We start from the raw sequence: 13,053 nt of genomic DNA, 5'->3' as shown, positions 1-13,053 counted from the left end.
CTTTTTGACAAATTCATAATTTCTTGTTTTGTATTGTCTTTCTAACCATAAGGTCCACAAACTTCACTTCACCTAAAAGATACAGTGTTGACAGGAACACCACAGCATACCCAGATGGGTGTTGACAATCTTGACACAGGTACAGCTGTGTCCTTGTCAAAATGAATTAGTAAATGTGTTTTTCTACGTAGGTCCATCATTACATAGTTTCACCTCCCTTTTTTAGAACCCACTGAAAGTGAAAAAGACAATGTCAACTGTGAAGCAACACCCCTAGCATCCAATGAAGAACAACACTGTGGCCCTCACTGTGAAAGTCTGACTAGGTTGGAGTCTGTTGAAGCCAAACGGTCCTGGTCATTTACCTTGCACCACAACCAAGAAGAAGTGGTAATCACTTACTAATATTTTATGCATGTGCAGAGGTTCGTGATTTAAAGCTTCATTTCAGAGTCAAAGTTCTGTTTTTTTTTCCACAGCTCAACTATGTTCTGGACAAAAACAGAACAGGCAGTGAACTAATAGTACAAACATTCAAAACGTCCCTGTCTCGGTCAGATTTTCTGACTATGAGGCAGAATGAAGAGATGGAATCCACTGTAAGTCAATTTGTCGAAGTGCAATATAGTGTTATGAACATAGTATGTATGTTTTATTTTGTAATTAACCTTTTTTATAGATGGGAAATACCTGCTTTGAAATGATTCAGGTGATAGCTCATTTCAAGGTACTACACACGTGGACAAAATTGTTGGTACCCCTCAGTTAAAGAAGGAAAAACCCACAATTCTCACTGAAATCACTTGAAACTCACAAAAGTAACAATAAATAAAAATTTATTGAAAATTAAATAATCAAAAACAGCCATTACTTTTGAATTGTTGATTAACATAATTATTTAAAAAAACAAACTAATGAAACAGGCCTGGACAAAATGATGGTACCTCTATAAAAGATTGAAAACTATTTGACCAGAGTGACATGATTAACTCAGGTGTGTCATTTAATTGACATCACAGGTGTTTCCAAACTCATAATCAGTCAGTCTGCCTATTTAAAGGGAGACAAGTAGTCACCCTGCTGTTTGGTGAAAAGGTGTGTGCCACACTGAACATGGACAACAGAAAGCGAAGGAGAGAATTGTCCCAGGACATCCGAAAAAAAACTATAGACAAACATCTTAAAGGTAAAGGCTATAAGACCATCTCTAAACAGCTTGAAGTTCCTGTGACAACAGTGGCTCATATTATTCAGAAGTTCAAGACCCACGGGACAGTAGCCAACCTCCCTGGACGTGGCCGCAAGAGGAAAATTGATGACAAATTGAAGAGACGGATTGTTGGAATTGTATCCAAAGAGCCCAGAGCAACCTCCAAAGAAATTAAAGGTGAACTCCAAGGCCAAGGTACATCAGTGTCAGATCGCACCATTCGTCGTTGTTTGAGCCAAAGTGGACTTCATGGGAGACGACCAAGGAGGACACCACTGCTGAAAAAAACTCATAAAAAAGCGAGACTGGAATTTGCAAAAATGCATGTTGACAAGCCACAAAGCTTCTGGGAGAATGTCCTTTGGACAGATGAGACCAAACTGGAGCTTTTTGGTAAGGCACATCAACTCTATGTTCATAGACTCAAAAACCAAGCATACGAAGAAAAGAACACTGTCCCTACGGTGAAACATGGAGGAGGCTCAGTAATGTTTTGGGGCTGCTTTGCTGCATCTGGCACAGGGTGTCTTGAAAGTGTGCAAGGTACGATGAAATCTGAAGACTATCAAGGCATTCTGGAGAGAAATGTGCTGCCTAGTGTCAGAAAGCTTGGTCTCAGTCGCAGGTCATGGGTCTTCCAACAGGACAACGATCCAAAACACACAGCCAAAAACACCCAAGAATGGCTGAGAGAAAAGCGTTGGACTATTCTAAAGTGGCCTTCTATGAGCCCAGATCTGAATCCCATTGAACATATGTGGAAGGAGCTGAAACATGCCATTTGGAGAAGACACCCATCAAACCTGAGACAACTGGAGCTGTTTGCTCATGAGGAGTGGGCCAAAATACCTGTTGACAGCTTCAGAACGCTCATTGACAAATACAGAAATCGTTTAATTGCAGTGATTGCCTCAAAAGGTTGTGCAACAAAATATTAAGTTATGGGTACCATCATTTTTGTCCAGCCCTATTTCATTAGTTTGTTTTTTTAAATAATTATGTTAATCAACAATTCAAAAGTGATGGCTGATTTTGATTATTTAATTTTCAATAAATTTTTATTTATTGTTACTTTTGTGAGTTTCAAGTGATTTCAGTGAGAATTGTGGGTTTTTCCTTCTTTAACTGAGGGGTACCAACAATTTTGTCCACGTGTGTATGTGCTCAGAAGATAAAACTATATAAACCTGAATGTCTGAAACATTCTGAGTTACAAATCTTTGCCATGACAAACGACAACTATGCAGTCATTGTCTTTGAAATTTTATTAACTTCTTGTTTCAATGTTGGTTTAGGGGAAGAATGTCCACATCATAGATCTGTATGTCTGCCCCACGTGGCTACCACCTGCAAATGCAGATCCTATGCAAAGAATACCTGTAAGTAGTACAGTAGGTCTTATGTATGTTTTGATATATGGTGCTATAATGGGCTTACTACATATTCATGTTTAATCTTTGAATATCTGTTTGGAAGGTTAATGCACATCAGAAGGATGCAATTTTTATCCCTTTGTGGACACCTGGTCATTACCAGATACGTGTGAGTATGTGAGTCTGTATGTAGTCAAAGCTTATTGATGTCATAGTTATGTTTGAATATAGTATTACAGTATATTTTGTGAGAAAAGTTACAGCATAACATTACTTCTGTGTCTTGTTAACATATTGTCACTTCCTTCACAAATTCTTAAAAAAGTACAACCAGGCTCCAACATCGCCCTGAGGCACATGCCAATCCACCAGTGACACAGTAATCCCAAGGACTGTGATATGTTGTGTATATGTATGTTGTTACATGGGTTTCTAAAATCAAAGGCTGTTCTGTCTAGGTCATCAAGCCTGGTCAGAGAGAGATCATCTTTCTAGACTCCCTTTATAAAAAGGGTGGATCTAGAGGACAGCAGTACATGCCAATCTTGAGGTTACACAGAAAATTTGTTATAGGTCACGTTCCTATGACCTTTACAGTCTTTGGTCACGTTCCTATGACCCTAGAATTCCTAACAATACCGGCAGATATGGTCTCTTTTTTTAAAGTTTTCTCCCAGTATCGGAAATGTAATTTTCTTTGTGTTAAATGTACAGGGATGTTGCTCAAAAACTATGTGCTGGCACATAGACAAAGAAAACTGCAGAGGATTTGCAGGTATATATATTTGTTAAAGGATCATACATATGTGAGTGATGACAGTACTAACCATTGACTCTTAATTCAGGACTTCCCAAGCCAAGACTTTGCCGTGGATTGTGGGATATTCATGTTAACGGTATGTTATCACAAGTTGTGTTTCAATTAGGCTTTTTTCCCAACCCCTTTTGAGCATTCAATTTGTAATCAAGTTTGAGAGCATAATGTATACTATGCTTTGTAGAACAGTTTTATTGTAGTGCATGCTGTCATGTTTTATATTGAAACTTATGGTCTTGTCTTGTTTTTTGGGTGCAGGCTGCCCTGTACATTGTGCTTCAGGCAGATTTTGACTACTCGGTTGTAAGTACATTTCTATAGTAAACAGTACATATTCAAGATTGCATGTTCAATGAAATGCCAACAAAAATTTCAGCACAACATGCCTGTGTTGCGGAGATGGTGGTGCCTGTTACTTCTGGAGAACAACACCTTGTGCAGGTAGGAATGAGTATTCAGTAGACAGCCTAATAAACTTATGTTTTTCCTTTTAGTGTTGATTTGTGTTATGTATTATCTTAATGCAAGTGCTGACCTCTGGCCCTTCTTTATTTCACACTTTCTCTATTTGTTTATTATCTGTTGCACTACACTGGAATAGAAGAAGCTCAATATTCTTGTATTTGCGCCATATGTCATTATAGTTATGGAAAAGTCTTTGCCCACTGGACCAAGGAATGCGAGGACCTCCTGAACTATTAAATTCTACCGTTGTAATAAACGTGTAACTGCAAAAAATGCACACGGTAAGTAAAGAAGCAAATGTACGTGTTTTTTTTAAAGCATCTATATTTATTTTAACTGCGAGACTTCCGGTAAGGACTTCCCGGTAAGGACTTCCCGGTAAGGACTTCCGGTATGGATTGGAAAATGGCGGCCACCGTCTTGTCTGCATTTGGGTGCTCTGTGTACCAGCCCGTCATCGGTTCTGTGCACTGAGATGAGGCCAGTGTGGAACTCCCCACAGTTGGAGCTCAGCAGCGAACACCGCAATTCTCGTTCCCTTTAGTGAACGGACTAGTAGACGGACAAGCAGCTGGAAGCACGAGTTACGTAGTTTACGTTGCTGTTATGGCGTAGCAGAGGCCCAGGTGAAAGGAATTGGTCCCCCATGAACGATTAGCCACCAAATCGGGACGATAGTGAATGGCAGTCAGGATATTCAACGAATGACTTCGAGTGTTTTTACTCAAGACGATCCATCGGAAAAACACAGCGGGTGAGTTTATTACCGAGTCGCTTAATTCGTCTTTCTCGAACACTCTTCTGGATTTGTTGGCCTCGCTAGCTGTTAGCTCGCTAGCTGGCTGACATGATGGTGCATGGTGGCTTTTGCTGGCCAGGCGTTGTGCTGCGTTATACCCTGCTCATTTCGGGTAAAGCCATGTTTCAGGTTCGTTCCATCTATCGCACTGTCCGAGTTTAGGCAAATACACTCATACATCTAGTAAGATGAACAGGCAATTAGCTGCTGCCAGACAGCCGATCCGCTTGTATTAACATTTGCTAGCCATGCTCGGTGAGTTACCATGTTAGAATGCTGCAAGGTTTCCACTGCAGTTATACAAGTCGATGGTAACGCTATGTACGATGGTAACGGACACATTGGTTCAGATTGTCCCAAATATTTCTTAATGTGAGAGGATCGCCTTCACTAGCATAAATTATTATGTTATGTGGTAATATTAGCATCCGTTACACATCATCAATTCTCAGGCCAAGGACCTTGAAACGCTCGCTCGCTGTGTGCTGTGGACATTATTTAAAGCAGTAATCTCCTAGTATTTAATCACATTGCTTCAACATTGTGGTCGTATACAAATTTGATCAGTTCTGTAAAAGCACTTGGCAGAAATACAGCTATTTAAATGCTAGCTAGCTGGTTAGATAGCTGGCTAATGTTACTCAGCATGGTTTCTGCTAGTATCTTCAACATAGTGGTCAAATGTCCAGCCACCCATTTGGAGCACTGTAATTGCAACATTTGTAAAGCTTGTTTTTTTTGTGTGTGTGTGTGGAGAAACCTGGTACTTTGTTGTACATATAAATGTGTCGTAAGTGTTTAGTGCTGAGGAGGACAGAGAACTACATAACAAATCTGTCATACTGCCCTCATATCATTCAGTTTATGACAGCTACCCACTGTGTGAGATGCAGGGAAGTAAAATTATTGACATGCATTGATTTCAACATTGTTTTTATATTCACGTTTCTCAACAAAGACAGTAGAGATCCTTTACTGCTGGCAGCAACTCTCATCCAAATCTAGGGCAGTGATTTGTAATTCTAAGCTTTCAGGCTTGAAATATTTGGTCAGTTAAGGATAACACTGATATCCTGGTTAGTTAAGACTTTAACAGAATAGCATTTGTTGTTATTTTGCAATTTAACAAAAGATTTAAGCCCCTTTTAGACATACACCTAGTACTGTTAATCGGATGTCAACTGAACGTGTCACTGTCATGTCAGAATGTTCACCCTGGTCACGTTTCCATAAAAGCAGGTACAAATCTGAACTGCACCATCACACTAATGAGACGCACACAAGCAACAGTTCTTTGAGTTTTGTGAATTCCATCCTTTATCTATACACCACTTAATCCTCATTCATCTGGAGTTTATCCAGGCTGACTTAGGGTGACGGCGTAGGACACTGTGGACAGGTTGCCAATCCATCACAGGGCTACATGTGGGAGATGCCAGCGTGTTGTCATTTGTTATGGTCACATGGTACAAGACCGCTGCTGGTTGGCAAGAACCCGCAGTAACACAACGGCTTGCTACAAATACGTAAAGTTATCGCTTTTCATGAATGAAATTGTACATGTATTTACCACAATGGTAATATCATGTGTAGTTGTTCGTTGTACGAAGCGTTTTGAGAAGGGATCAGGCTTGAAATTTCACCGAATACCGATTTCAGGAGAGAGAAGATGGCGGTGGCTTCAGGCCATCAACAGGAAAAATTGGACCCCAGTAAGCAGCAGAGATCGTGTTTGTGGCTCCCACTTTTCTTCAGGTAAACTATTCAACAGTTTAGCATGTTTAGTATGTCCAACTTTGAGCTTATTTACCAAAAGGTATTGATTTAGTGTCACATCCTTTGCATGAAGCGATCTCTACACTATCTGTTTGGTTCAGTGTTGTCATGTGTTACCGATCGCTTTTTAGGCGATGAAAGTATACTAAAGTCAAATGAAGCATATTCAATAACATCTCCTGAAGCCAGCAGCCTCATATTTGTAACCATATGTGTTTTTGTATGCGTCTAGCGATCGTTTTTTAGAATTGACCTATTTTCGATCACCAATGCTGTGGGTCCGTTACTCTTACATAGAAGCCATACTGCAGACAAAAAATACAGCAACTTCTTGACGTTTCTTTGACATCTTGTTGAAGATTAACAGAAGATATATTATTTTTAATTCATAATTATATATTTTTGGTTGGGTGAACTGCCCATGGGTGTCAATCAAGTAAAAATAAATGTCGGTGAAGGAAATGTCCGGCCACAATGAAGGATTGTCAACCCACCCAGTCTTCAAATTGTAGGGATCTGGCAAGGTTTTAGTGTTTCCCTGATATCTCAGCTTACTCACGTATCTTTGTCGGGCCTCAGGTGATAAGGATTGAGCATAATCGGACAATTTCACGGAAGGATAGTTCGCATTGTTATCATCAGCCATTGTTCCTCTGGTTCCTCTTGCCAACCAGCGTGGTAATCACGTGACTTCGTGACGTCACTGTTTGTAAACACTGGCATCTCCCATACAGACAAACAATCACACTCACGTCATCATCTATAGACAATTTAGAGTTACCAGTTAATCTCAGCATGTTTTTGGACTGTGGGAGGAAGCCGGAATACTCGGAGAAAACCTACACATGCACAGGGAGAACATGCAAACTCCAGGATGTGAACCAGGGATCTCTTAGCTGCAACTCGAAAGTGCTAACCACCAAGCCACTGTGCAGCCTGAGTTGTGTAAAATGATTTACAGAAGACCTTTTCAACAATTCTACACCAATATTGGTCCAAAACATCACAGAGAAGCTCGGTACACAATTTGTATGCGAAAGTTGCAACACGACTCACAAGGCTACAAATTAAATGTCCTTAAAACTTGATTGAGATGATACTCTCCATGAATGTAATCCAAGCTTGTTTCACTCTACACGGCACTAACATCTTTTTCAGACTGTTTCCTTTTACTTTGTTATATACCTGGAGCATCAAACAGTGGGTGGATCCACAAATGTCTCCAAAGACAGTTAATTTGCATGCAGTTACGCAAAAAGCAATAGTAGAGACTTCAATTGTAATTTAATATAAAGTAATTTAATTATAAATAACTTTTTGTTCATCTCAGACAGGTGAGCTGGCACACAGAGTCACAGTTTATCAGCTGGAGTTTAATATTTTGGTACATCATAGCTGTCCTCGAGTTTAGTCCTAAACTTTTGGCCTCACTTTGGTTTATTTGAACTGTTGCTGAAGCTGCTATTGGATTTCGTCAGTCATTGCCTTATGCATAACCACACCATTGTATTGTCTGGTCTTATGTGAATGACAAATATCACATGCTTACTGCAGGTTTCTTTGTCACTGTGGGGCTAATATCTGAATGACGCATGAAGAACATTAAGTGGAAAGTCACAGCAGTCTGAGTGGCAGGATAGTGTCACTTCAATGAATTGATGCAGCCAGAAATGATCCGTGGACTGTGTCTAAAAAGGGCTTTTGAGAGTGCATCCACATCAAGTCAGTAAAAATTGTGTTTGTGTCTTTTTAGTGTCACTTTCAGACCTTTGTCCAGACTTGAAGGGCTTTAAAGGTTTTGAATAAATGCTGCAAGCCCCAAAGCCCTTTTCTGACATGATTCGATTCCGTTAACCTGGCGCCAGCTGAACATCTTAGCTTCATTTCTGAAACTTCATCTTGGTCACTTTTCTGTGAAAATTGTGCAGACAGTCTTACTAGATTGGACCTAGTAACACCTTTGTATACCTTTCGACATGGCTAAAGTCTGATCTCCATCCAATCAAATGGATATACACTTACAGCAGTGATTTAGGGAGACTTTCCCACATTTCAGAACCAATATTTGTCCAGAAACATAGAGTATGCTTAAGACAGTTCAAATCTATTCAATCATGTCCAGATAAATAAATCTAGCCAGTAGATTAATGATTCTCAACAATTAATTGAATCAAACACAACAGATGTGCTGAGAATTTGGCTGTATTTACATGTAAAATGATCACTCAGACGAGAAAGATAGGAAAAAAAAAAAAGAAAGTCCAGGGGCTTGATCTACAAAGCAAGTTCAGCATGTCCAGTGTACATTTTTGTTTTCTGGCCCAGTAAACCTAACAAACCAAAGGTAGATTAAGCAGTCTCACAAAGCTGGTTATCAGCACAGTAAGTCAACCTAGGTTTTCTTAACCTGACTTTGAGTGCATTCACAGGAAGGCGGCAGAGTTGACAGTGGATTGCCATTCAAAGATATAGACAGGTGTGGAGACAGGAGTGGCATATTTTTAAAAATGAAGAGCAAACCATAATACAGGGTGCCCCAAAAAAATTAACATCATTTCATCACCTAATAATGGAGCTTATCGTAATGAGAATCTGCCAGGAAGATGGATTGGATGTGTTGATGATGGAGATAACGTGCTATTGAAATGGCCCCCCACTCTCACCTGACCTAACACCATGCAGTTTCTTTCTGTGGGGTTACGTGAAAGGACTGGTCTATATCCCACCACTTCCCACATGTGCAGAGGAGCTCAAGAACAGAACCACCGAGGCTCTGGAGAATGTTACCCATGACAGGCTGCAGCGAGTGTGGCAGAAACTCCCCTACTGACTTGATGTGTGCCGCGTCACAAGTGGCGCACACATTGAACATTTGTAATAACTTTGAAAGATTATAAAATTACCATCCCTCAGAATTTTTCATTTGAAATTTGTAGAATAAAACATTTTATGTCCAAAATAAATGGAAAATGGAATTCAGAAATTTGACATTCTGTCACATGCTTGTGACGTGTAATGCAGTTTTTGCTTTATTCTTTCTGCTGCAACTCTGACTGTGTTGAAACAGTTTTGGGAGCAAGTAAAAAACTAATTAAAACATAATTTCAATTCATAAGTTGGCTCATTGGAAATTGTATAAGGTCAAGTATGAGGTTGAAGTGATTTTGTCAGTTTCTGTTTTGGAATTACTTCACTCGATGAAAGCACTTAAACAAGAAACTGCTTTAAAATCACTTGTAGCCCTAAAAATTTTCGTCTTTCTCTTCTACTGTTTGTACACTGAGCTCTGTGGGATCTTCAAGGACCAGTGATGCTGTTTTCCAAGAGAAGTGATTGATCAGAAAGCAGTGCTCAGCTAAAACATTCTGATCACTCACCGCCGGTGAAGTAAATACAATCGATCATCTTGTTAAAATGCAATGTACTTCTGGGAAACCTTAAGTCTTGACAATCAGATGGATGGTTGACATGTACCACCCATCTAAACATTGCAGATGAAGTAGCCCCCAAAACCCCACCCCCATGGCAACAGCAGTCTTTGATGCCAGTTGCCACCCTTAGTGGGACAATGTACCCCGACACACCACTGAAACTGCTCAGGACTGGCCCGGTGTTCAACACTCAGCAGATGCAAGTCTTATTGAGCATATGTGAGATGTGCCAGGATAAGCTTGAGCTACGTCAGTCCCATCCTGCAACCCACAGGTCTCACAGAATTCACTGCCACCATCCCGGTGCCACAGGACGTCCCCACAGGTCCTATGTTCCTGCCCCACTGAGTCAGAGGAGTTTTAGCAGCATAAAGGGGACCAACACAACATTAGTCAAGTGGTCGTAATGGTTTGCCTGATTGATATATGTGCCAATTCTGTTTGCTCCAGAGCTGATTATGTGTTCAGCAGCGTTGGTTACCATGGCAATATACCTTAGTAAGAAGTGAACCTCCGTTGTAGTCCTGAAAACCCAGAGATAAGCCTGGAGATTTGCCACTAACCTTAAATCTTACTTCAAAGTACAGGCCTCTGCTCTCACACACTGATGACCCTTTAAGTCACCTGCTGTGCCGTGAACTGCTTTGATCTGACCCAGTCTGTTTAGAATGGGTCTAAAGCCAGGCCATTGTCAAGAGTCCTTGTCATCAAATGAGTCTTCTTTGCCATTTTGTCTTTGAATGACACATGAACCAGATACATTTGCATTGCACAGCTCAGCTCCACTGAGGCTCCTCTTCTTGATGATATTTGGGTTAGGTCCAAGATGATGATAGCCACAGCCACCACACTGAGCTTTAAAACTGCTCCTCAGGTGAGCCATGGGTGACGATTCATCCATCTTCTGTTTGTGTTTGCTTGCAGATGTGCTCTGCTCCTGCTTAACACTCTGTCTGCACTCAGATACACTGCTGCTTATACAGATTTCCTGTGCTTTCCACCTCCCTGCATTTTAAACAGATTTTGTGTTTGTGAAATCTCTGCTCTCACACTCAGATTTTTGTGTCGCCAGCTATTCACTTTTCCCAACTAATAAAATGCCAGATAGGGTGCTGTTCAGTGAAGTCATCAGAGTGGACACGTTCACTCCTCTGTACAGAACTTTGGTTCAACTCCAGTTTCTTTTAAATGTGCTTCAAAAATATAATTGCCTTGACTTTATTTCTCCATTAAGCACTGAGGCCCCTTCAGAAATTTTTCGCATAGATGTGGCCTCTGAAAATCTTGAGGTGGCACACAAACACCAAACCATAATAACTTAATAATTAATAGTCACAAATTTAATTTCAGGAAATCTACTGGGCTAAAAAAAAAATAGGCTATGTTAAAATGACACTTAAGGAACAGCATGTCTTATTTGCAGTTATTGTTACTAGTTATTACTCTATTATTGCAATTATACATGGTGCAATTGATTAAATTGTAGGTTTGTTTCTGAATCCCATGCATTCCCACAACCTGCTACATATTTAGGTCATGTGATTTGGTATCCATACATAACATACACATGCATAACAGACGCCTGTGCTCAGCGCGAGGTCATTTTGTTTGTGGGTACATCTATGATAAATGGCTACACTCTATGTTGCCAGGATTTCTGATAAACAAATGCTGCATTTCTACAAGAAAGGCTGCTTTTCTGACAATGCCATATGGGAGAATGAACAGCCTTGGTGGAGTACTGCACTCTCTCAGTGCTTTTGTGCTCTTGTCTTAGAATGTGCTATTGCTGTGATAGTTAAAAGCTTGTTTTCTTCTTGTAGCAAAAAAAGATACATAAATGTAAGTACAGTGCCTTACCTCTTTGTTGTTACAATTTCAGTCCCTAACTTGTATGGATTCCAGTTACTTAGCTAGTTACTTTTATTTGTAACTTTCCCCTGTAGATCATTTCCCCAATCATTTTGAAACGGTCCTCGATGGCCAACAGGAAGATCTTCTCATACAGTATTATTACTGCAGTCTTTCAAAATCATCTCACTGGCGGAGCTAGACTGTAATATTTCTACATAAACATCCATGAATCTATTTTAGCATTCCTTTTTTCTGCTGTTTAGAACAAATCTTTCTTGTAATGTTGTGGTGATGGCATTGTGGAACAGCTTCACAGGAATGCCAAAGTTAGTTAACGGTTAGCAAAGGCTAAATTCTGAGCTGAGGAGTCAAATTACATTTTTTTTGCCTGTATATGCAAGTTTTAGAATCTAGAACAGTATCTATTAGAAATGCGGTGGCCAGAGGGGTTAACAGTGAGTTGCCATGTCTAGCCTTGGTGCCCACTGACACTTCCTTAGAAGTAGAACTATAAAAATGTCCTCTGCAGCCCAGTACTGTCCTTTTTGTCACGATCATTCACTCTTGTCCCGTAGGGTTTTATCATCTGTACCTCCCTTTCTTATAAAATCTTTAGATTAAAAGAAGTTTCCATAGACACCAGTTTCCTGTTTTGGTTTTGGATAATAGCTGTATATAGAGTTGTGAGAGCTGAAGCCAGAGGATCGCATATATTTGACGTAATACAGTCAACAAAAATGGATAACGTGTTTCTTTATGTAAAACACATTGTAGTGTATGTTAAGTGCAGTTGGTATTAGATTTTAGGTCTTGGGGACCTGTGGAGTCAGTTACTTTATCAATATGTTACTCAGAAAAGTAAAGACTGAATTCAAAGTCATATTGCATTTTAATAAAAAAGTGTTATACAACAGTATCAATAAATCAGATTGATGAACTACAATAAATGAATTTATTTGTTCTTTCATTAAGCCCATAAATGCCTGTGTGGCATATATGGAGAACTTTTTATCGAAAACTGCTTTCACGTCCATGTCGTGCTATATGCCTGCTAATGTATAATGCTTAAAAAAAGGTTTTTCACCCAGTGCATCCTCTAGAAGCAAGATTTATTAAATAGCACCCTGAAGGCTTCATATGCTAAATGTTTGCTCATTGATACACTTTAGTGCTGTCCTCTCAGCGCTTTACTTACAGGCTGCTGTAGATGCTCGGTAGGCAGCTGTGCACAGAGACACCTCTGCTCTGAGTGATCAGCTGCTGAGGGGCGACAGCTAAGATAGGTGTGTAACAAAAAATGAGCTTGAAAAGAATAACATAAACTAAGT

General features: G+C 40.0%; 1 protein-coding gene across 2 annotated transcripts in view; it reads left to right on the top strand.

Moving 5' to 3' along the window:
* Positions 1-4,237: 4,237 nt before the first annotated feature.
* The window catches only part of dicer1 (dicer 1, ribonuclease type III), a 42,844-nt gene continuing 34,028 nt past the window's right edge, over positions 4,238-13,053 (top strand). The window contains exon 1 of one of the 2 annotated variants that reach the window (XM_022221407.2): positions 4,238-4,619. The gene's annotated coding sequence lies outside the window, so the exon portion shown is untranslated. Of the gene's footprint in view, positions 4,620-4,710; positions 4,794-13,053 lie in introns of those variants that run through there. The other variant, XM_051956167.1, reaches the window with a different exon arrangement.

Source organism: Acanthochromis polyacanthus, chromosome 1, assembly GCF_021347895.1.
Source record: "Acanthochromis polyacanthus isolate Apoly-LR-REF ecotype Palm Island chromosome 1, KAUST_Apoly_ChrSc, whole genome shotgun sequence".
Lineage (NCBI taxonomy): Eukaryota > Metazoa > Chordata > Actinopteri > Pomacentridae > Acanthochromis > Acanthochromis polyacanthus.
This window is presented reverse-complemented; position numbering and strand designations above follow the sequence as displayed.